The following is a 24,151-nucleotide window of genomic DNA, read 5'->3' as shown; positions in this document are numbered from 1 at the left end:
AAAAAAAAAAGAAAGAAATTAAAACAAATACGTAAAAAAACACCTTTCACAGACTGGGATTTTTCCCTTCTCTCTCCCACCAATGCTTGACCTGTGTTGGTCACAAAAAGACAGGGTTTGGACCAACTGCAACCTGAACTGCCACATAAAATGACTCACCTGACGCAGACTAGGCGTGACCCGCCTCAGCTCACATTTTCCCCCACCAAATTTTTACAAGAGCAAAGCCAAAGTTGAAACTGAAGCACAAACCCACCCAGTGCTTTTCGGCCCACTTGTTTTCTTTAGTGTATATGTTGCTGATGCAGGATGGATAGAGGGCTGAAAAATGAGAATCACTGACTCATTTTATTTGCTTTATTCTGTCTCATGGCAGACATGATATTTATCATGTTACCATGGGAGCCCTGCGGGTATCCCATATTCTGTGAAGTGCTGTTTTCCTCCATATTTTCATCTTTGGGGTTACTGAAAATCCTGAGCTTCACCTAGAAGATATATTTCTCGTTTATTTGGACTGTGCAGGTACCAAGCAAACATGTAGCCCCATGGAGAAAACACCGGGAGACTCTAATATTCTCTGTGGGCCAAATGTTTTATGGGGGAAACAGCCACTTAACATCTGAGCCTCTCTCAGGACTGCATGATGGTATCTGTTGGTTAAAGCTTGACTGGTGCCACACATGTAGGCTGCAGGCCCCATGAGGTTGGAGGGCCACAGGAGACTTTGAAGCAGCTACACAGGTGGTGAAGCAGGAGGTAAAAGATGACTTAAATTAGAAACACAAATAGATGAATGAGAAGTTTGTGAGGTCTGGAAGTCCATCAACTTGTTTGTGTGTTTGTTTTACCAATTAATTTTGTTTACTTCTTCGCACACTGTCTGACCAAGGAGGTCAGTTTTTCCACTCAGTTTCTACTCAGCACATTACACTATGGAATACTTGTAATGTCTTCCTCTAAGCCAGTCCACAACATGCTAGAGTTGAAAGTCCGTTAAGCAGAGTTTGTCACATTACAGGCACCCAAAACATGAAGGATCACCAAGCATATGAAGTTTTATTGTAAAATCAAAAGAAAAATGGCAGATTTCTCTGCTCTTAGACATTGGGAGAGCATTCACTGGTGATGTGGACAGGGTGACGTTCCTTTGCTTACTGCTTAGAACTGAAATCACAAACGCACACTGCAGTACAAATGTTTCTGTCAGCCTCCAGCTGTGGACCAACAAGTTACCAACATCATTTAAATGTGTGGCTTAGATTCTCATTGCAGGTATGTCCTCCTGGGCATTCAGCTGAGCTATATTGTGAGCTCACCAGTGGGGCAGGAAGGGACTCAACGTCGCTGACGCAGCAGTTTATGTGTTAAATTCTTGTTGTCTCCTGTAAACGTTTGTATAACCACAATTCCAAAAAAAGTGTGAAACTGTTATAAAATGTCTGTAAAGATAGAATGCAATGATTTGTATAAAACAATATTCAATCTAATAGAACACAGAAAACAAACCAGATGTTTACATTGAGACATGTTTCTGTTTCATGAATTTCTCGTATTTGATGGCAACACATCTAAAAAAAGTTGTCATTGAGGTGGTTGAAAAAGTAAGTTCTGTAACGAAACACCAGGAGGAACATGTTGCAATTAATAAGGTTACTTGACGACAGGTGAATGACGTTGTTGGATATAAAAGGAGCATTTAGAGTGGCAGAATCTCTCAGAATTAAAGATGGGCAGATCTTTAGCAATCTGCAACAACGATGTGTTAAAAATCTCTCAAAGCACTTAGTGTCTAAACTTCTTCAGCATTAAAAGAATGTGAATTTTCTCATCTACATAGTACACAATATCATCAAAAGGTTCAGAGAATCTGGAGACATCTGTGCGTGCAAAGAATGCGACCGAAAATCAATATTGGATGTCTGTGATCTTCTGGCCCTCAGGCAGCTCGGCATTAAAAACAGGCACGATTCTGCCATGAGAACAACTGCATGGGCTCAGGAATATTTCAGAAATCTTTGTCTGTGAGCACAGTTTGCCGTGCCATCCACAAATTCAGGTTAAAGCTCTATCATGCACAGAAGAAGCCATATGTACCCATAATCAAGGATCTTCTCTGGACCAAAGCTCACTTGAAAAGAATAAAAGGCAGAAAATAAAACTGTTCTGTGGTCAGACTAATCAAAAGCTGAAACTATTTTTTGGAAATTCTTTGAAGTAAAGAGGAGAAGAACCATTTGCCTTGTTATAGTCATGCAGTTCAAAGTCCAGCCTTTGTGATGGTACGGGGGTTAATTATGCCTATCGAACTGGTAACTATCACATCTGGAAAGGCACCATCAAAGCTGAAAGTATATAGATGTTTTTACAGCAACACATTCTCCCACCCAGTGAAAGCTTTGCATATTTCAGTAAGACATTGCTCAACTGCATATAGCATCTTTACAACAGTGGAGCTTTGTAGTAGATGAGTCTGGGTGCTAGACTGACCTGCTTGCAGTCCAGACCTTTCAGTTGCCGCCATCAAATTTAAAATAAGCAAATATATTTCAACAAATAGTTAAATGTTTCCCCTCCAGCATTTCGTATGTTTTCTATATTTGGTTGTGAATTAAATATTTGTTCATGAGATTTGCTAATCATTGCATGCTGTTTTTATATAACATTTTACACAGTGTCCCATGGGGTGTTGGTGATGATCCTTAACTCTCTATCACTATGGCTCTGTTCAACACTGATCCACAGAGCGCCCACTCCTGAAAGTTGATTCTCTGAGTTGGTTCACGACACCCTCTGCAGTGCAGTTTTTCAGAGAATTAATCCACCGTATGTAACTCCAGCAAGTGCATGAACATGCAGTCTGATACAAACTGTGGTAAGAAATTGCTGACTTCCATCCATTGAGCATCAATTTGATTATCTGACCCTGTATGTTGCCACATCTGCAATAGTGTCACATTTCAGCACTGCGCTTCAGAAAGTTAATCAAATTCTTCTTTATTTCAGTATTTTTATGCATTTTAAGAGGCAGCCCAAGTTCTGTAAATCCTGGCATCCAATGTTAATGGATGTCATCTACTTGTTTCCATTACTTCATCTTATGTTGTGAAAGCAGAATAGCTATTTCATGTTACTAAGTGTAGTTTTTTAAAAGTTTATGTGAAGGACTTCCCAAAAGGTTACGTGAAAGACACCGTCTGGCACATCAGGTTATTGGAAACCTGTATTGACTCAGCTCTAACAAAGAGAAGCAGCTCTACATTTTTCATGCTGCACCCTTTATTTTGAATCTTTATTAAGGAAGGTTCATCTAACATCAGGATAATGAATCAAAACACTCCTCAAAGCATTGCAGGCACTATTTGCTGGCTGTTCCTTTGCAGTTATCTGACCTCAACAAAGGTGAAAGGGAAACTTGAGCTACAAGAAAGCCGAACATAACTGATCTCATAAGAGGTTCTTTTGAATAATTTTTTTAGCTAACATTAGTTCTAAGGTTTTTCTTAAACTCGTGGAGTCCATGCAGCTCAAGGGTGTATGAAAAGCACTGGAATCTTCTGATAGTCATAAACATTTTTCAGTGATTCAACTCAGTAATTAAACAGTTTTCTGTTGGTCTGCTCATCTTACCTGAACTATTCATATTTTGATATGGTTCATATTGAGTCCAAACACTGATTCTAGCTGAGTTAGGAAACTTCACTGATCTAAAATGCCCAAGACTTAAGCAACGCTTGTTAAATACTGTTGTTAAATGTAATTACAGTGCATTCTTATCTAATTTAATCTAATACTGCTTGAAAAAACATATTTAGAAACCATTCATTAAAAAACTATATCAACAAAGAAATATAGTTTCAATTCTGTTTATTTCCAAAACACATTTACACAACAATTCTAAAATATATTTTTGTACATGACAAAAAAAAAAAAGATAACTTGTGGGTGCCCTGGTAGCCTAAAGGTTTACACACAAACCCATGACCTTTATTTTACACTTGGTCACACAGTGACCACTGTTTCATGTCATCCTCCATGTCTTTCTCTTTTAATTTCCTCCAATTTCTTATTTTTTGTCTCCCAAAAAAAATACAAGATATCAAAGAACATTTATGACATTTAAATAAAATCAGACAACAGAAAAATCAATAGCAAAAAATTTGTCATCAATCTACATTACATTGCAGTAAATCTCACCTCTGTTTTATATGAGAGATATTATAATTAAAGCCTCTAAATGACGGTAAATCTAGCATGATAAATATTTGAACTGCTACAGCGGTTTTCAAAGATGCAGGTCCAACTGCAGCATTCAAAGCTGCAAAACACAACAAATATCTTTATCTCTGTTTAGACATCTTACATTTATCTTATCGGGAGGGACTTCGTTCTAAACACAGCCAAAACTCTCTTTCCTCTGTAGTCCGGAGAGACATGCAAAACAGCTCTCTGCTCTCATGTCTGTTCCCTGTTTGAAGTTTATCTAACCACCATATGTATTTGTTTTCCCCAGCAGAGTAAACGATGATTCTCTCTGTACACTTATCATCCGCCCCCTCCAACAGTGCACATGTTATTTATTATGAAATGACACCTCACTGTCCGGAGAGCCTACTGCGATGGGCATGATTCATGGCGACAGACTATAAGACACAGGAAGACCATTAAAAATCCTATCAACATCACGTCTCAGCTGGTGGACAAAGAGACGGAAACTTAGCAGTCAGCAAAGTTTTATGTTCAAGCCTGTTTTACTGATGGGAAATCAAGATTGAGACACTATAATCCAACCTTTATCCCAAATATGACATTTTGTGAAATGAGGTTTGCTTTCTTTAGAGTTAGATTACAAGATTGCTTCCTGGCTTTGATTCCATTCAATTTTATACTTTTATAACCCCTAAATGGAAATCATATTGTTGCCAAATAGATGACAAATAGATAATAGAAAAGGACAAATGCTTATCATAGAGTCATTAAAACCATTGTTGTAGATTGGAATAGCCACCTGTACTAGTCCTTAATACAGTGGCCCTGAAGAAGCCTCTGTCTGAAGAGACTTAATTATGGATTATAGAGGAGATGCGGTGTTGTACATTATGTTTAGCAACTTAGGCAACATTTCAACATTAATTTGCAGCCCTAATATAAACACAGGAAACGGGGGGGAAGCAAACCAGTAGTTAATAAATCTGTCCTCCATACATCTAAAGTTCTCTCTGAATGTCAAGTGATGTGTAATACAATAGAGTCAGAGTTTACTTTACTTGTAATATATGTTGGTAAAACAATTTATATTTGCATGTCTAGTGTGTTGTGATTATGTAAGACTGTGTTGATGGAAGGAATTATCTGAAAATGTCAGGTTTCTACCTTAAAGTTTCAGTGACGTGAATTCAGAGGTTTACACAGAAAGATGCTATACGCATTGGACAGTTATTTCTTTAAAAAATGTTAAAAGACTACATAGTTTAAGAAGAGCTGAAAGTCACAGAAATATTACATATCTGCAGTGAGTGATTATTGAATAGTCTGTGTTATAAAGAATAGCTGAAATGATGGCCTCTTAATGTATGACGGTTTAGGTTCACACAAGCTGTAGGTACAGCTCTTCCAAAATGCTGTAGTGCACATTCAGCAGAAATTCCCTCAGCCATTTGTGAAGGCACTGTGGAAAATCAGTAAAGGAATAAATATTTGTTGCACCAAAAATTGCTTGTATCTATGGTTTATAGATGAGAACATTCGGATAGGCCTCCATTTGTTTATTCTTTGTGATTTCCCTTTGGTATAACTAAAGTTGGTTTTTTTTCAGGGAATTTTCACTTTGATTTTCTCTCATCTCATCATTTAATCCTTAAGAACCTCTACAACTATACATGTATATTTGCTAAAGAGACTGTTGCATTGAAAGTAGTAAAAGTTGATTATTCTAACGAAGTAAGACTGCTGTTGTAAACTGCTGCAGAAAAGCACCAGGCTGCTAATTCAGACCGAATGCCAACCTTCAGATGCCATCAGGTTAAAAGGAAAGCAGTGCTTGTCTGTATTAAGCTGTGGACAACCACATGCAGCGTCACATGCAACAGCTACTTTTGGTGCCTAGCCCCTCTTCTATTTTTCCACGTGGCATCTTTGAAGTCACTGCCTTTACCATTTTTCTTGCTTTTGTCGTACAGCGCTAGATTTTCAATGATTAAATAAGCGATGATATTATGTCAACAGCTTGTTGGATGTTTCAACAACCCATGTCTTGATTAGTTAAATATCTTCTTCTCACAGAGAAATTAGTGGAAAAATCAATCTTTTTTTTCAAATTATATCCTTGCACATTGTCAGATTGTCTCTTTAGTGTTGTAATAAAACATTCCAGATCATTTCCCCCAGCTTACTCTATGATGACCGACGTTTCTATTCCATTCCTGCCCATTTTCCTTCTCCATATCTGTTATGCTCTTGTTGTTTTTGATGATTTTGGAGTATTTTTGGTTTTAAGACTTTTACAACAGATGTTAATCAAGCTTGACCAATTTTCCCTCTGCTTTATTTTAAGATGTACATAAACATCTACAATAAATCTGAATAAAAGTATTTTCCAAAATGTCAAACAATTTCTTTGATGATTTAGATGTACTTTTAGGAAGATACACCAGATGGGTAGTGTTTTAAAAGCTGCACATGTTAATGGAAATCCAGGCCGTTTTTGTCCCATTTTAAGAAAGAAATGATGAATGTTGCATCACAAAAAATTATTACCGACACACATGAATGGCCTTGGCAAACCTGTTATCCTGACAGTTGCAGATGCCTGAGCTCAAATGGCATCAGCCTGAGCAGAAAAAACATCTAGCATGCAATGTTTATGAAACTAAATCCTTAAGAGCCCAGAAATTTCAACTCAGTGATAAATTTCCTTTTCAGATTGTTTCAGTCTTCAAATGCACTTAGATACACATTCAAGCTGCTTTGAAGATTGAAGGTGGACATATGGCTTTCCCTTTCCTCCCTTCAATTTGCTGATACGTTCCAGGTGTTACACTTTTCATGTTGCCTTCCAAAGATAAAAGTTTCATTCCTGGATGACAAAAAATAAATACTAAAAAAAAAAATAAAAAAAAAATGCTGTTGATGTTCTAAAGAGGCTTCTTCTCTTTCCCTATATATATTGGACTATCCTTAAAACCTAAAAATGAATCTAATTTCTTTGTCTAAAAGGCAAAATAATCTGTTGCAACCCATGTGACCCTCAGATGTTTCTGTTGTTATCAATGTGCTCAGACAATTTATCAAAATGGAATTCCAGTACAGAAAATAAGGGAAAGAGGCATGAATTTTATCCTGAGACATGCTACATATTGAAACGGTTCACTGGACAAAATTAACTAAGAAGGACTAGAAGAAAGAATTTGGTTCACAGACAGGGAACAGATAAAATGGGAGAAAGGCTTTGTTCATTGCCTGTTAGGTAGCGCTGATGTGTGTCTATTGAAAGTTAAGGGGAGGTCATTATCACTCACTTCACAGAAAAATGCATGTAAAATGTGGGGTTAACCCGGTGGGGGCTGTTTTGAATTTATCACAGCGATGTTCAAAGCTGTCACAATGAGTTATTTTGATGTTGGGAAAAATGCTCCATTTTTTTTTTTTTTTGTAGATTTGAGGACATTTGCCAATGCATTACTGTTGACCACAGTTGTGACTACAATACCAGCTGATGAAGTTGTAAGGACGGCCTGTTTCTTCTTCTCTTAAAATGTGTGTAGTATTGATAACAACCTAGTATGACTGGCTACTCTGAAATGCTTTAATACTTTCTATTCTTGACGTGTTTTTTTATTTTTGTTTCTACTTGGTAGATTTTTGTAGCTTGGGTTAGTTTTCTGTCTATTTATTTTGTGCTGCTGTTGCTGTGTTATATCTATCTGTTGTCTTTTTGTTAATTTGAGTTTTTTCATTGTAGTTGTCTTGTTTCACAATGTGCCCCTGTATGTAAAGGTATCTGTATGTTTTTGTCAATGTGTCACATCAGTTGTTGGATCTTAAAATGCAATCTGTCCTAAACATCAAACAGTAAGAGATAAGGTAAAAAACTAACGTCTCAAACTACCCAAGTGCAAACCTGGTTGTGTCTCCTGAACTCACCTATAAAGCAGTCATTAGTGTACTTGAACTACACAGCAAACTGTGGTTTGTATTACTGTTGCATTCTGGCATCAATCCTGGAAGATCTGACCAGCCTTTGAATAGCAATCATGGAGCCGGTGTTACAGGTCAAACTGTTTTTACATTAACTGACGGCCTTAAGCTGAAAGCATCAGTGTTTGCTGGTAGCTACATCTGTTGGAAAACTGGAGGAGGCTATTCTCCTTAATGCAGCAATGTTTATGTTTCATTAAACTGTCAACACTTGCTATTTGATATTTATATGAAATCTTATTAAAGGGAACTTTCACATACTGTACAAGATAAATCCGGTCAGGTCAGTCAAAGCTGCTAAGATCAGGCTAGGAACAGGTTGTTCTCACTGTGAATTTTTTTTTTTTGGTTTACTTATAAAACTTGTTGGAGTCCTGATTGAATAAACACAGAAGACCAAATCAGTTCTGACTAAATACATAATGTTGAAGATTTGAAAAAATTTCATGACAGACTTGAACCTGTGCCAGAGAAGGGGTAAAAAAATCTCATCATACATGACATTCAGAATACAGCAGACAGAATAACTGTGACCACGGAATCATGTTTATATATAAATTATGACAATCTGGGCTCCTCTGTTTTATGCCACAGCTTACAAAGATTTACCAAGACAAATGATATGATAACTAATTTCTTTGGCAACAGAAACTGTACGCGTCAATATATGATACTGAGCGAAAAGTAGGGACACCTAAACATCACACCCAAAATGTTATCGTAAACATCTTGTCTCAGAACCGTGATCATTATCATGCAGTTTGTACTGTATCTGCAAACTAATTACATGTGGGAAGGATAGAAACTCCACATACAAATATTTGTCCTGCAAAATAATAATCCTGTTCGTCCTCCAGTTGAAATGTTTTTTTCTCTTATATTCCTGGGGAAATTAGATCCCTATAGATAGATTTTCATAGGGTCTATGTAATGGGTTTGATATGTTGTATCCATGCTAAATTCTCTAATTTTCTCTTTCTGAGGTCTTTTTTAGAGTGTTTCTTTCACTTTTTTTTATTCTTATTTTTTTATTATGCCGTTGCTGTGACAGAATGAGAGCATTAAACTGTTGGTATAAAGAAAACTCACAGTTTACTGATGTCAGTGTGTCTTACTGGCAGGAAGATGCCAAATGCAATGTCTTTATCTCTACTTTGTACAAACATGAATAAGTAAATTAGTATTCCGAGTAATAATAAAACATGGGACTCATATTTGCATATGATCATAATAATATTATTCTTTAATAATTTATATCAAGTATGAATCTTATACATGTGATCATCTACATTTTATTTAATGTTTATTTGTAAGATTGTTATATTCAGACCTTCATTTATTAGTATTTGAAATACTATTATAGTATTTGAAAGGTACCTTTGACTTGACATTTTTCTGCTACATTGAACTATATCTGCTAACTTCTGGCAATTATTTTTTGTGGATAAGAATGTATTATATTCAGACTGAAAATTCTAGACAAAGTGACTGGCTTCCTAATACAAAACAAAACAAAAAGTCAAATTCATGACAAAAGCTATTTTTCCCATTATCAGCAGCTCCCATCGGCCTGCAAAGATACAAATTATGACAGGACATTTATTGTATGTGATAGCGTCCTCAAACAAACACATCTTAACAAGACTCGGTATAAAAGTCAAACAATCATGTTTTGACATGAACATCATGGCATTATCAAGGACAGCTAAGCGGCCTCCTCTGGCTTTTCAACAGCCACTGCAATTACCAGCAACCACCAACGCTAGCTGAAATAATGCCACTTGATTCTGATGAGCACAAACCTTTCATGATAAAGGACAGCACGTCTTTTTTTAGCTTTTTTACAGGTGTTTTAATCTGCATTTCTGGTGTGTAAGAGCCAATTGGATCCTGATTTCTAAGCATTTGTTCATGGCACTGCTTCACTAGGTGTTACAGTGTAAACATCTGACATCACACATCATCAGCCTGGCCCGTAGACAGCAAATCAGGAAACTTGGACTGGATTTCCCTCCTCTTTTTAGGATTACGTTGGATCTAAAGAAATAACCTCATCATGTCTTTGCTCCTTTGTTGTGCTGTGTTCCTAAATATAATCTGCCTTCATCGGACCAACAACTTCCATGTGGTCTCTCCAATTCTTGAATCAACTTACTGTGGAAACTGCACATCACAATCTCTCCTTATAATTTTCTCCTCACTGTGGACTTGGGTGATCAGCAGCAAGGCTCTTCAGGTCTGTTTTATCATTTCCTTTAGCAATTTTCAGGCTTTTAACTGTTAGAAATCAACAATAAGAGACAGTTCCATTTTAAGCCAAAGTGCTTAGTGTTATTAATACTTTCAGTTACTGCTGCTGTGCAATCAACTCCAGACCTTGACTCTCCTGCTTGTTTAAACACTTCTGCTGATTTAAAAACAAGGACTGGTCTTGGTTTCATCCATCTGTATGTTCCTTTCCATTAATTTGTCATTCCATATGTTGAATACATGTGGTATTGATATCAATACAAAACTGTCGTTAGCGAGCCTCATCCACCATTTTTAACATGTGATAAACAAAACACAGAAATTTCAACAGTGTAGTTTTAACACCGTGTCCTGACTCCTGTGCGCTCTGGCCAGCTGCTGCCCAAAGCCATTATCCTTGTATTTTCAGTCCTGAGACCACATTTCCCTTTTGTTGATAGCAATGGAAGAAAAAAGTCTGAATATTCTCCTGAAAATGTCCTTGTTGATACATTTATTAAAGATAATTTGGCATCTTTTGTGGTCCTAGTCGTTTTGTTTTTTTGGTACCATTTAATGTCTCCTTTTGGTTCTCTTGTCTCACTTTTTTTTTTGTATCTGTTTTTGTCATGTACATTTTTTATTGACTTTCCATCAATAAAACCTTTTTTCATATTAAACAAAAACCATGGTCTGGGGCCCCCTGGCCATATGGGGCCCAGGACTTCCTTTAAGATCTATTCAGTCATCTCTCCTAGAGTACAGGTTAAAACAAACATACCTTAGGCCAAATTGTGCCCCTACTACATCACTGAGTGAAAGTTGTGACACTGATATATAGTAAATACTATTACTTTGTTTTAAAAATGCACAACTTCTACATATCACAACTTTCAATCAGTGATCGGGTACCAGATGTGCAAATCTACACCAGCAGCTTGCTGAGTTTCTGTCAGCCTGCTCGACTGTAAATCCCCCAAAATATGTCTGAGTGACTGAGAGGAGAGTTTTACTAAGACGAAAAGTTCTGCCCCATCAGAAGGGAGAGTACGAACAAACCCGGTTTATGTCAGCATTCCTGTGAAGTCTGTGTCACTCTTTTTCATAATCACATTTAAAGTTTTAATCTGATTAAGCATGTACAATACAAGCTTACACCATGTGTGGTCTCCCTCTCTAACCCCTCACCCAAATCCTATTATTACAAATTTTAATTACAGGATAATACCTGTGGGATATTGTATCATTATTGTTGGTAATATTATTAAGAAGTAACTGATTGACATAAGAATCCTAGATGTCCTTTTCATGATACCATTTCACTTTGGAGCAGCCAAATATGTGGACGGAGACTGCTACTGTTAGCACAGTTTATATGCTTATACAGGAAGCTGATGCCACCATTGAATTCTTCACACACAGTCTTTGGCAAAAAAAGCTGGTCTGTTATTTTCACATCATGTGAAAAATAAACTCAGTGCATGTGATGGTGTTGCTACATGTAGATTACTTTAAACATGTAACACCGATCTGTAAAATATACTGCTGTAAATTGTTCCCTGTTAAGTCTTAATTGGCTTGACTCCTGTTATTTTATCTAGTGTGTTCACAGTGCTGAATCAAACTGTTTCTAATTAAGGGAAGTGAGCACAGGGAGAGGCAGGGAGGTCTGAAGAAACCCAGCCACAGAAGGTGTGAAAGAAGAGGACAGATGTTCTGCTGTCTCTGATGGTGAGGTCACTTTGATGGCTTTGACCTCATACGCTCGAGTCAGCAGGTCTCTTGCAGCCAACAGGTCATAAATATATGCCTCGGATCTTGAGGCAGACATTACCAACATAGTACTGCATGACCTAATGATCTGGCAAGCTCCACGTGGTGTAGTGTGCTGTCTTGGTGTGCCCATACTACCATTCATTCATACTGCAAAATACATTCAGTGTTTTGGTGCAATAAAAGAAATGTGATACCAGTTAAAAAGCTTAGCTATGTTTGTAGTTAGATTGAAAATAGTTTCTCTCATTTTTATATGAGCACTTGAAGAGTTTTTTTTTTTTTTTGAGGGGGGGCATATAAGTGTTTTGAGTATTTGTACTTGCTCTAGGTGTCATGCCAATAAGATGTCCTTGACCTTGTCCATACATGATAGCCATAGCATTACAAATTGGCTGATTGAGCACTTAACACTCATTATAAAAGATTGTGTTGATTTGACCATGACCTCTTGGTCTGTGCTTGATTAGTTAAAAAGAGTTACAATCTAAGAAATTGTAAAACATTGCCCACTGTTGGCAGGAATGCATAGTAACGATATGGTCATCATTGTACCACTCATCCATCACCTGGACCTGTAGGGTATTCGTGAGATCTGTTTAGTGTGTAGCTTTATTCTCTTCAAATTACAAGTCTAATTGAGGACCACAAGTCTGATGACCACTCTCAATCTCCCTCTGTTGTTTTGCAAAATGACTGTATCAGTGATCACGTCCCCAATACAGGTCAAACAATTCCAGTTGTGAAGCCACATGGAGAATTTATTAGAACCAGATGGGCTGTGCTCCCTTACAAGCTCAGCCGAGTCGAAAAACACTGGACTGGCTTCTCCCAGGCCTGCTTTGGGGGAACAGAGAGCGGCTGGTCCACCCATTTCCTTTCCTTGCCCTTCCCAGGCATGTCAGAGAGGAGCCAAGCCAAAAACATCAAACCTGCAGTGGCTTTTGGACAGGCTAGGACTCGCACAGTGTGGTAATTACGGATGGCAAGAGGGAAGGTGTGCGGTAGAGAAAAGGGGGGTGCCAGGCGGAATTAAACTGTGCCAAAAGCTTTAAAAGAGCCACAAATGAACTAAAAGAAAATAAACAAACAGATTACCAAAAAGCCCTGGCCCTTTTCTCTCTCTCTGTCTCTCTCTCTCTCTCTCTCTCTCTGTCATTCAGTTGACATTGACTGTCATAGCAGAAGTAACTGTGGTGGAGGTTCTTGATACCCTTATAATTAATAGTGACACAACATGACATCCATCAGGTTACTGGGCTGTAGGGGAGTGATGAAAAACACTCAGCATCAAAGCCACATAATCCATTGTCTGATGCTCTGTACCTGTGGAGCTATCATCCTGTCTTGAATACTATATCTCCACAGCCATCTCTTAAAAGGCCTTCAGTTATTGCCAACGACAATTTACACTGTCCTTACAACTAATTTACCTCTGTTCAGCCACCTGTTTTTCATTGGCCAGACATACCTCTGGCATTCCTCCACATCGCTCAGTGGAGGCAATCTCTGCGCTCCCATGGCCTGAACCTGGTTGGCAGAAGTACAACCGACAGTGGTTTTTAAAACTCTTCTCTTTTACTGTGCAGGAATTTAGAAATGTTTCGGCATTTGGTGACGCCAAAGAACTTGTACACAAATCTGTTACCAAAAAAGTTCGGACTCAGTGCAGCCCTGATGTTAACAGAATCTTATCAACACACACGGATTCATCTTAATAAGGGCTCCCAAGTCCACTTGTGTCACAGTGTCCATGTGCTTTCACAACAAGTGACAAATGTAGTGACAGACATCCCAAGAGTGAGGTATCTCTCTGGCTGCAGGAACACCTGTCTCTTCCTCTCCTCTGCTCTGCCAAAGACAGCAGGCCGGAGAGCTGCTTGCTCATACAGTATGCAGTGTTGTCCTTGCAGTGCATTAGGTGTTTGACTGTGTGAGAAAATGTTCGAGGGATTCTGTCGCTTCTAAATTTCCCTCTGGGAGATCATTGTACACACACATATATATATATATATATATATATATATATATATATATAGCCAAAATCACTGCACAGAGATTGTCTTTAAGTTACTTGAATGGTAATTTTGTCAAATGAAGCTACAGTCATAAAATAAAAAAGTCTGTTTTTCTCTCACAATTTCAGAATGGTTTGCCACAACAATTCCAGTGGGAATTCATCCATCCATTTTCTATACCCGCTTTATCCAACTGAAGGTCAGGGGGGTGCTTGAGCCTATCCCAGCTGTCGTTTGGGGAGAGGCAGGGTACGCCCTGGACAGGTCGCCAGTCCTTCACAGGTCCATCACATAGAGACAAAAAATCATCCTCATTCACACTCACTCCTGGGGACCATCGAGAGACACGATTAATCTAACATGCATGTTTTTGGGTGTGGGAGGAAGCCGAAGTACCCGGACAGAATCAATGCATACACGGGGAGAACATGCAAACTCCACACAGAAAGGCCTCAGCAGGGATTCTGGTTAGGAATCTGGAATTCTGTTATTCACATTAATTGTAATTTGGATTGTAATTGGATGTGAATTAAATATAAAATGAGGGAAAAAAGGAAAAAAAATGCATTTGAATTGCACCAATTCGACATAACAGTAAAATTGCATGGAAATGTGTACAAAACTGGAAACCATGGGTCATTAATTAAAAAGCATCAGATTTACTTTACATTTACTAAACAAAAAGAAAGAAAAAAGGATCAGAATTCCTTGATTGTCAATTAATATTTTAGTCCAGTGGACTGCAGGCCATAAATGGTGCCCTAAAATCTGAAACGGGAGACCAGGGACCTGACTTATCCAGTCCTCAAGTACAAACTAAAAAAAAGGCTGTGTGTGGGAATGGGTAAATGTTCAAAGTAGTGTAAAAATGCTTTTAGTTGTCAAACGCACAAGAAAAACACTTTGTAAATTAAGTCCAATTATCATTTATCAAGTTGAAAAAACAAATCTGTGGAAATGAATTGCTCACTCAGTAAATAACAAGCAAAATCAGTTATGAAACGTTACAATATGCATGATTCTCCTGCCAGTCTACTGCCTGTCAGTCATTTCGAGGCATTTAAATCAGACCAGTAATCCCTATCTCTCTTTGAGGTCTTTTATCTACTTATGTGTGAAACTATTTTCAAAGGAATCACTAGTACATTGATTATATTAAGTTAATTTATCTATAATAACTTGTGAAAGAATCAAATTTATTGAAACAGTATTTCATGAGAGGATAGTTGTTGAACAGGAATGTTTTCCATGAATATTTTGATCTAGCACCTGGTGATCCTTAGTGTCATTTCCCTTTGTAGCACCTTAGCATTGGCTTCATATTTCAGAACCAGAGGGTACTTTTATCTTTCAACAGTCTATGCCTGTAACTTGATTTATCCTTGCAATCACTGACTTGAGACTTGACTCGAGACTTTCATACATAAAGGTTTAGACTCGATTCACTTGTCTCAAATGACTTTAGTTTAACTTTTGGTCCAAAGTTATGATGCTGTGTTGTTTGAATTATGTGTGAACTTAATTATGTGTCAGAAAATATTCTATCCCAGACTACAAAACTAGACTTTTCCGGAAAAAAAAAAGAAAAAGCTTTTTTTTTTTCTTGCCATCAGCAGCGGATGTTCGAATGTGAAACGTTCAGTTAGGTTTAATGAAGCTGGATTCAGCTACGGGACATCAGGCTAAGTTTTCCCATTCTCCCACTAGTTCCTTTTTGACATGTCTACATGAATCACAAACAATATTAGGTGTTGCAGAAGATGAATCTGAAGAATGATTCACTCTCTCCGATTTTAGGTGCAATGCTTTGCCAAACTTTATTTGCTCATTAAGGGCCTTGCTTATGATCCTTCACAGGGACCAGAAACCATTCAAAGATATTTCCAAACAGGTGGGAAAACTTATGAGCATGGGTGGATTTCCTGAGTAGAAGCATAAAACAGAGGAGAGAACTGGAAAAGCAGTACAGCCCTGTTACAAGAATCTGCCGTTTTCTCTTGTTTGTAGTAAAGCAGTGGAATAATATAACATTACACAATTTTGTTTTGGGTGGCCTTGCGTATCCCCATTTGAGAATATAAACAGCCGCTGTCGGGGGAATGCCTTAACATAATTCATTGCTTGAGGAGAGGATTTTCCTCACAGCCATCATTAGTTTGCCATGACAAGTACATGTCTCAGAAGGATCCTGTTAGAGAAACATTGGCCAGAGGTGAAGTTGATTTACTCCATGAGCTGTTCAACATGAGAGGGCCTTTTGTTGAGAAACATAGATTGAGGAAACAGGTAAGTATCAAGGCCAAACCCTAAACCAACTTTTTTATGAGCTACTGCTGCTTAAAGCCAAGGACAACACCATGTCTAAAGTGTGATATTTTGTCACAAACAGTTTACGAAACCAAAGATGGGACAGATAATGAGATGACTAAAAACACTGGAAAATTGTTCATTATTCATCTCTCACAGGGTTTTGCTTAGCATCAGTTTGCCAAGATTCACATTTCCACCGAAATCTGTCAGGCTCAGATGAGATCAGATGTAGAGGATTTACATGCTATTAAAGTACACTCTGGTGTGGTGCATTGCAGTGCCAGGCAACAGCCAGCAGCCTGTTAGGCAGTAAAACTAAGCTCTTAGGAGGGTATTTGTCAGTGATATACTGTTGAGTGGGATGACCAAAAGTCAACTACTGTAGGAGTCAGCTCATAAATCTTTTTAAAAGTGTCAGGGCATCCAGAGGTCATATGAATTTGAAATTATTGTTGTACGATTTAATCTAATTATAGATAAAAAATGAAAAAAAAAGTGGCAGCTTAAAGTAAAGCTCAACATTCAGTTAAACGTGCTTATTCACATTCTTGTGAAGAATTACAGGAGAGAAACGATACAACTCCTAACTTGTCACATACTGACACTTGGGCTGGAGTTTTTCTTATTCTTATGCACCGCATACCCCTTTAGCCTTAATCCCACTGCATTATTTCTGGTTGTGCTTTTTTTAATCTAAGATAGTATGTTACTGTTTGAGGATGTATAATGCATGAAAAAGTTCCCATTCAGAGGTTGGAGGGCTCGTGGAGGGACAAATGACATCCAGTAAACTGGAGTTTGTGCATCACAAGGGATTGTTGTTGCCACATTTTTGCAGTTGGGTTAAAATATTAATTTTCTATCATTGTTTGTTAAGACTTGTGCATTTGAACTCCTTGGTAAGCATAAGGAAAACAAAAAGTTTTGGGGTAAGTGAGTTAGGTCTAGGGATTAATCACATGTTGACGTAAACATTATTCTTCCAATTTCTTAGTTACCATGATGACGAGTTCCAAGACAATAACAGCACCAGCAGAGATGATTTACAATCGACAACATTTTTGCTCTTTTGGACCTATAAAGCTTGCTCTTGAATATTGATACTTGTATTGTGGAGAGCATGTGATTCATAGAACTGCTGGAAATGTCAGATAAAATCTGTGTTTTTAAAAATGTTAAAACTATTGGCAGCATGAACAAAAAATAATTCAAGAATAGAGCTCCAAGAAAAGAAGAAATGACAAAAATGGATAAAAAGTGGACAAAAATACTGAAATTGGACGCAATCCAAGAAACTGAACGAGAGGTGGAGGTTTAGTTGATTAGACTGTGTCAATGATAGAAACAAATTGTATATCCCAAGCAGTGTTTGCTCTTTGTTGATTTTTTTAATCAATATAGAATTAAGTTAACAAAAAATAATTTACAGCATGTTGCGTCTTTTATTAATACAAAATCGCAAGTAAGAAAGTAAGAGTTAGTAAGAAAGTTTCCTTGCTTTTTAACACCTAACCAAACTGGGGTTTTTTTTTTTTACCTTACCATAACCATGTAGTTTAATTGCATAATGAAGTCGAAAGTCGAAATAATGCAAACACTGATAAACTAAAGATCAAAAGTGAAAATAAAGTGCAGCTCTTCAGTTCTGTACAGAGGTACACTGTGTGTGACACAAAGGACTCTTGACCAATTAGCAGTATGTGATGAGTTAGAGATGAGAATGTATTTTTCTGTCATCATCATGATGGTTTAGATGGTTTATGATGATGGTTTAGACAAGGAGCATTAATTACCCTGCTTCAGCTGCAATTATGTTAATTTATTATTTTAATACTAATTGTTTTGTAATCTTTTTCTGGCAATATCAGGTGAATTCCCTCAGTTCTTTTTACAGGTCTCAGTGGTTTGAGAAAATGTGATATTTACCTACAACCTTACTTTTCCTTCACTGAGGAGGTTCAATTTGTGAACTTTTGTTCATAGAGTCGGTAAATGTTGCGTAAAGCCCAAACAGAATGACAAATGACATGCCATTACAGCAACGGATGACCAGATTGTAGCTCATGGAAAATAAAGAAGCACACAAAATGTTGACAGGTATAATGGCATTCCTTTACTGCATCTGGTGAATAAGAAGAATATAAGTCATAATCAGCTCAAAATTTGTGTTTGTTTGAATATGCTGCTCTGCAGCTGTCAACATTTTCAAGACACATAAATCTTTTGCAACCCACAGATGAATGGTAAAGCATATATCTCCCTATGTCCTGAAGACTGGTGTGAGCCCTGAAGTCAAAACAGCAGCGTGCTTCTTGATGTGGTCTGTCATTTCCTCTGAGCTGGCCTTGCTACAGCTAAAGGATTTGCAAGACTGTGGGAAAAACCAGTGTGAAAGGGACGAGAGGAAGTGTGTATTTATCTCTGTTGGTGGGGCATGATTTCCACTTTGATCTGTCTGCAGACCAGCTTCTGGACTGCCTTGCGGGCAGTTGAACCATAGGGTCACTGTGTCAGCCAAAAAGGATCTGGTCTGATGTTTGGGCAGCACCTGTTTAGATAAAAGACAAAAGCACTTATCTTTCCACTGGAATAGCAGCAGGTGAAATCAAGACTTCTCTGTAAGTTACTGACAGGTGATCGCCCAACATCATAGATCAAAAAGATATTATATTGTTCAGTTCCATGACAACTTCTCTCTTCATCCAAATCAACCATTATTTGTTATTGATTACTCAATGACAAGGCATACTCTGTTTAGTGCAAATTAATCGTGAATTAAGGTTCATGGAGTAGATTTACAGTAAGGGATATGATATCATGGGGTTTGGTCTCCTTCATAGTGATCCACCTTTGCTCCATCTCCAAATCTTAGTCACTGAGCAAACAATCTTTTATTTGCTCTTCTCATTCAGCTAGGAGTGGCTGATTAAATGATCTTGTTTCCATTGTCTGGAAAATTGTATATTTAATTAAAGCTCAAGTTGCATGTCAACACATCTCCCAGTGTACAGAATGAGATAATACAGTGCTGCTCACTTGTCATATCTCAGATCGATGGAGAACTCGCATAAGTCGGCATTCAAAGTGTTTGATCCAAATGGGGTCCCTCACCAGGATGCATGTTTCTCCAAATTCTATTCTAAATTCTATTGCATTCTATTTGCAATCACCTCCTCATGCATGTCTATCTACACTCAGGATTTCCACCTGCAGGCACACCCAGACCCTGTCCACCTTATTCTGTGTGCATACAGAGGAAGTTGGTCAGCAAGACTGCCAGTGGCACATGCTTGTGAGTGCTGGCCTGGGAGAAGATTAGCTGCTTCTGTGTCTATCTGGTGTTGACAGTTCACACAGGCGCTTTTTTTCCACTACCCCTGGGCGTATCAACACACTGTTTCCCTTCTCAGGGGGCTCTATCTCCTGGCCTCAGGGCTAAAAATGTGAATACACTCTATGCAGAAGGCCTGAAACATAGACATGGCTTGAAATTCAATGCTGTAAGCCTGAACAAGCAGTTGAATGACAGTTTTGTTATAATTTCTTTACTTTCTTAGACCACAGCGAGATTTCCTTCCAATCTTCATTGGAGCAACGTAAAATAATCTAGTATTCAAAGCAGAAGTTCTGATAGTAGAGGGCTGCAGCAGCAAAGTGAATTGGCTTAAGCATATCAGTAGAGTAATAGTGTGAAGTGTTTGGTTATAATGGGCACGCTGGGCACCAACATGAACATTTACTGGTCAGCAATAGCTACATAGCTGTAAATGGGTTGACGATTGCGACATATGAATGCAACAGCAGATGCCATCACCTGATCCAAGTGCACCATGCACATGGAGAAATGTTTCTCCATAGCTCTACCACAGGTCAAAATCTCAACACGATACCTCTAAAAGAAGCACTGGAGTTGATGGGCCATTTAGCACAGATGTCTAAAAGACCCTGATTCTACCTAATGCCCTCTACTTTCTGTCTTCTTACAGCTCTAAAAGAGAAGATGTAATTCATATGCACACTCTAGATTGGTTGGAGTCACTCTCACACATTTTTTACTGGTTTTAAATGGCCAAGTCTAAACTCAAGTTGGGAAGGACTGTTGCACATTTGAAAAAATGTGTAGATAGGGCAAGGGAACTGCATGGAATTCTGTAGACAATGTGATGTCACTCAAAGCACCTTCGGTCAGTGATGTTGCTTGAAGCTTGCCAACCAAGCTTGCGAGATGCTTTGTAGTCATCCGTGGAAAAGGGTCTGCACTTCCAAAAGACTATTTGGAAGGATTAGCAATTGATGACCTATTATGAGAAATTATGAAAAAGATTGAGGATGGAACAGAGCATTAACAGAAAAGCCATTTCAGCTCATCCTGAAGTCTATAGAGGAGCAAAAATGTATTTGTAGTGACATAGAAATAAAAATAAACAAAAGAAAAGAAAAAAACATACTGTTACTGTTTGTTTTAAGTTTTCTTTTGATACACACTCCTGATATCATTCTAAAATTGATGGTAAAGCAGCATCTAAGTGAACCTCTGCAGGTAAAACTGAACTATGAATACAGAGGAGGCAAGGAGTATATAGCTTGAAACAATACAGGATGACCTCTTCTGTAATCATGATCTCATGATAAACAGACCTGTACAGACGAATGAACCAAGCCAAATTCCGCCGTGAAAAATGCAGGTGTTGACAAGGAGAGAAATGTTAGGAATAACAAAGTCAATGCCTCTGGTTCTGCTGCTTCAATTTTGTCTGTCCAACAGTGTTACAGGAATGCAGTGTAAAAGTAATGGAGTGCTCTTTATAATTTGTTTTCCTTGCTTGTCATATCAGAGTTGGAAAAGTCTTTACGTGGCCTTGAGGGTGATGAAATGTCTATTCATTGGCTCATCTCTTGCACAGTTGGCTGATGTGTTTATTCATGACACTCAAGGTCAAAAACACTCAAGCATCCGGTTTCTATGTCCGAGTGTCTCCCAACAAAGACACCCGATGCCTTTACCCCTGATTGACTTCTCAGTGTGTATTCCAGCCACCCATTAGAGCCCCCATCTGCCTCATTATGTTTATTAATGATGGTCTTCCTTCTCAGTCACATCAGAGGTTTTCACTTACAGTCCTGGAGATACTGCCGGTCGTTAGGACAGCTCAAAGTGTGAGATCCCATCTGGAGTGTCTCACACAAAATTCTGTCTGTCAGTCCAGGGAGGCTGCAGTGGATCCAGCAAACTTTCAGCAGTTGTCTCAATTATGTCCCCATGTTGTGGAATATGGGGCTTAGAGAGACAGAAAGTCTCGAGACGTTATTCTCCATATGGATGGCTCACTAAATGTACAGGGAAAGTGGCCATATTATTGGGAAATGTGTTGAAGGAGAACATTAATGAATATTTAATGTGGAAGACAGAGGCAGGTGTTGAGAGTTCATTACAATGGAATGAGCTTTTCATCTCAAAAGCAAAATAATTCCCAAGGCATGACAGAAATGCATGTGTCCTTCCAGATTTTCATCATTTGGACATATGAAATTGCAAATCACTTTAAGAAAAAAAAAGAGAGGAAAAATCCAGTTGTTAATAATTAGCATAAATAAATTTAAATTAAATGTTAGCATCAAGAGCCTGACCGGTGATGGAGGGCTGAAAAATTTCAATCTGTAGTCACGCAAAGCAATATCATCACCTACAGGGAATTTAGACCCATGTTGATTAACAATCGTCACAAGTTTTACAGAGCAGGTTCAAGCACCTGACGTCACATGCTGGGATGGCAGTAGGGTCTTTCATATACTGTGGAGCAGCAAGGGTGTGGTGCCCTGAGCTTGGAGACCATTAAACTGTCACCACTCTATTTCTGTAGTGGGACTGCAAAGGGTTTTCTCTCGTCCCCTGAAGCACCGTTAATGATGAGATTTGAAGCCAGTCAGCTGCCCTGCCATGTGTAGAATCCAAACTCAAGGTTGCATTTGCAGCTACTGTTGAGCTGTGGCAAGGTAATGTATTAGAAGGTGTTGTTTTGCTAATTTTGGTCATGTGCTTGTGCGCATGCATGTAGGCCAGATTTTTTTTTTTTTAAAAACAGGCTTGCACAGTTTGTTAATTTGATTGTTAAGTTGACTAATTATGACCAGCCACAACATTAAAACAACTGACAAATGAACTGATTAACACTAACAATCAGTAATTTTTAATGGTCAATAATGTTACAATAATTAATGCCACAATAAAGTACTCTGAACCTTTGGGACAAGCTCAGTTCAGTCAAGTACTCTTGAATGCACTACACAAAGTCTGATCAAGGCCCAGAGCATCCCCTTTTTGGGAAACAGTTACAAATACCACGGAACACCCTACCGGGTCAGAACTGTTTTGCTAGCTTGGCGGGGACCAATACAATATTAGGAATGTGGATTTAAAGTTGTGGCTGACTGCTTTGAAACACTGCAATAAAAGTGAATTATAGTTCCTCAAAAAAAACAGTTGCAACATATTAAACATAATTGTCAGGTATGTCTGCTTACATGGGCATCTCTGCTACAAACTGTGCTGATCGGCTGCTATGGCAACCAATGTTTTTGTGTTAATCACTGTCAACTTTGAGTTTACAGTTTACTGAAATAAAGGGTTTCACTGCAATGTGCAGTTTTGCTCTCCTTACTCTCTTATTTCAAGGCTGGGATGTTGTTGATAAGTCTGTCATTTTGTCACAGGGGAGGAAATGTTAATTTAATTGCGAGAAAAGCCAAGACTTTACAAGAGTAACTTTTGTAGAGGGTGAAAAATAAGCAATATCTTAAAGAATAAAAGCATGCAGCTATAACCTATAACAGTACCTTCTTATTAACAGGACATCATTATGGGACAATGTTAAATTGGTTGCTAAATGAAAGATAGTCACGGCCTTAAACACGTGGCCTTTACCTTATTAGTGCTCTGGCTGTTTTGAAAGTTTGCAGCTTGACAGCAACAGAGCAGGAAGATACAGTAGCACCACCTGGTGTTGTGGCACAGCCAAAGGTTAAAAGGTCTTATTTTTTGGCCTTATCAAAATAAATGTTCACACAAAAACAAATTGTTTTTTTCTCCACTGTAAAGAAGGACGGAGAGGACATAAAACATCACAACTCAAAGATTAAAGATTTTTAGAAAATCATTTTTAGAAAATCCTGATTCTATGCATAATGCAATGAAATTAATGGAATTTACTCATGACTACTTACTCCTCTTTTTTGGCAAAAGGTGAAATTTGCTATTGAGGATTTCACTCAGTTAGGGATGAAGCTCGGTGGAATGAGAGCATTCTCTTGGCCTTTATGTCTTGCATGCAGAGAAAAGTAGAATGGCTGTTGTTGGCTTATCCTCTCTCCAAACGCAGCCAGACACTGAGTTGTTCTGGCATAATTAGAACCTGCTGCAGATGTCTGAAGTATTACCTCACTGCAAAGAACACGGCTTCCCCAGCTAACAGCCCCAGCTGACTGGATCTGGATTCTGTTCCACTACTGATCAATGGGGAGCTCCCTTCTTAAAGCCACCACTCGTGCTGTATATTGGCCGAAGCGAATTGGACAAAGGGTGCTGGGGGTAAGAGTGTCTCTTTCATCATGGTCTTTACTGAGTGGGA

General features: G+C 38.2%; 1 protein-coding gene across 1 annotated transcript in view; it reads right to left on the bottom strand.

Moving 5' to 3' along the window:
• Positions 1–1,625: 1,625 nt before the first annotated feature.
• The window catches only part of snap47 (synaptosome associated protein 47), a 43,474-nt gene continuing 20,948 nt past the window's right edge, over positions 1,626–24,151 (bottom strand). Inside the window, exon 6 of the mRNA XM_072364615.1 lies at positions 1,626–1,638. The gene's annotated coding sequence lies outside the window, so the exon portion shown is untranslated. The remainder of the gene's footprint in view (positions 1,639–24,151) is intronic.

Source organism: Leuresthes tenuis, unplaced genomic scaffold (assembly GCF_036924035.1).
Source record: "Leuresthes tenuis unplaced genomic scaffold, fLeuTen1.0.hap1 SCAF_14, whole genome shotgun sequence".
NCBI classification, from domain to species: domain Eukaryota; kingdom Metazoa; phylum Chordata; class Actinopteri; order Atheriniformes; family Atherinopsidae; genus Leuresthes; species Leuresthes tenuis.
This window is presented reverse-complemented; position numbering and strand designations above follow the sequence as displayed.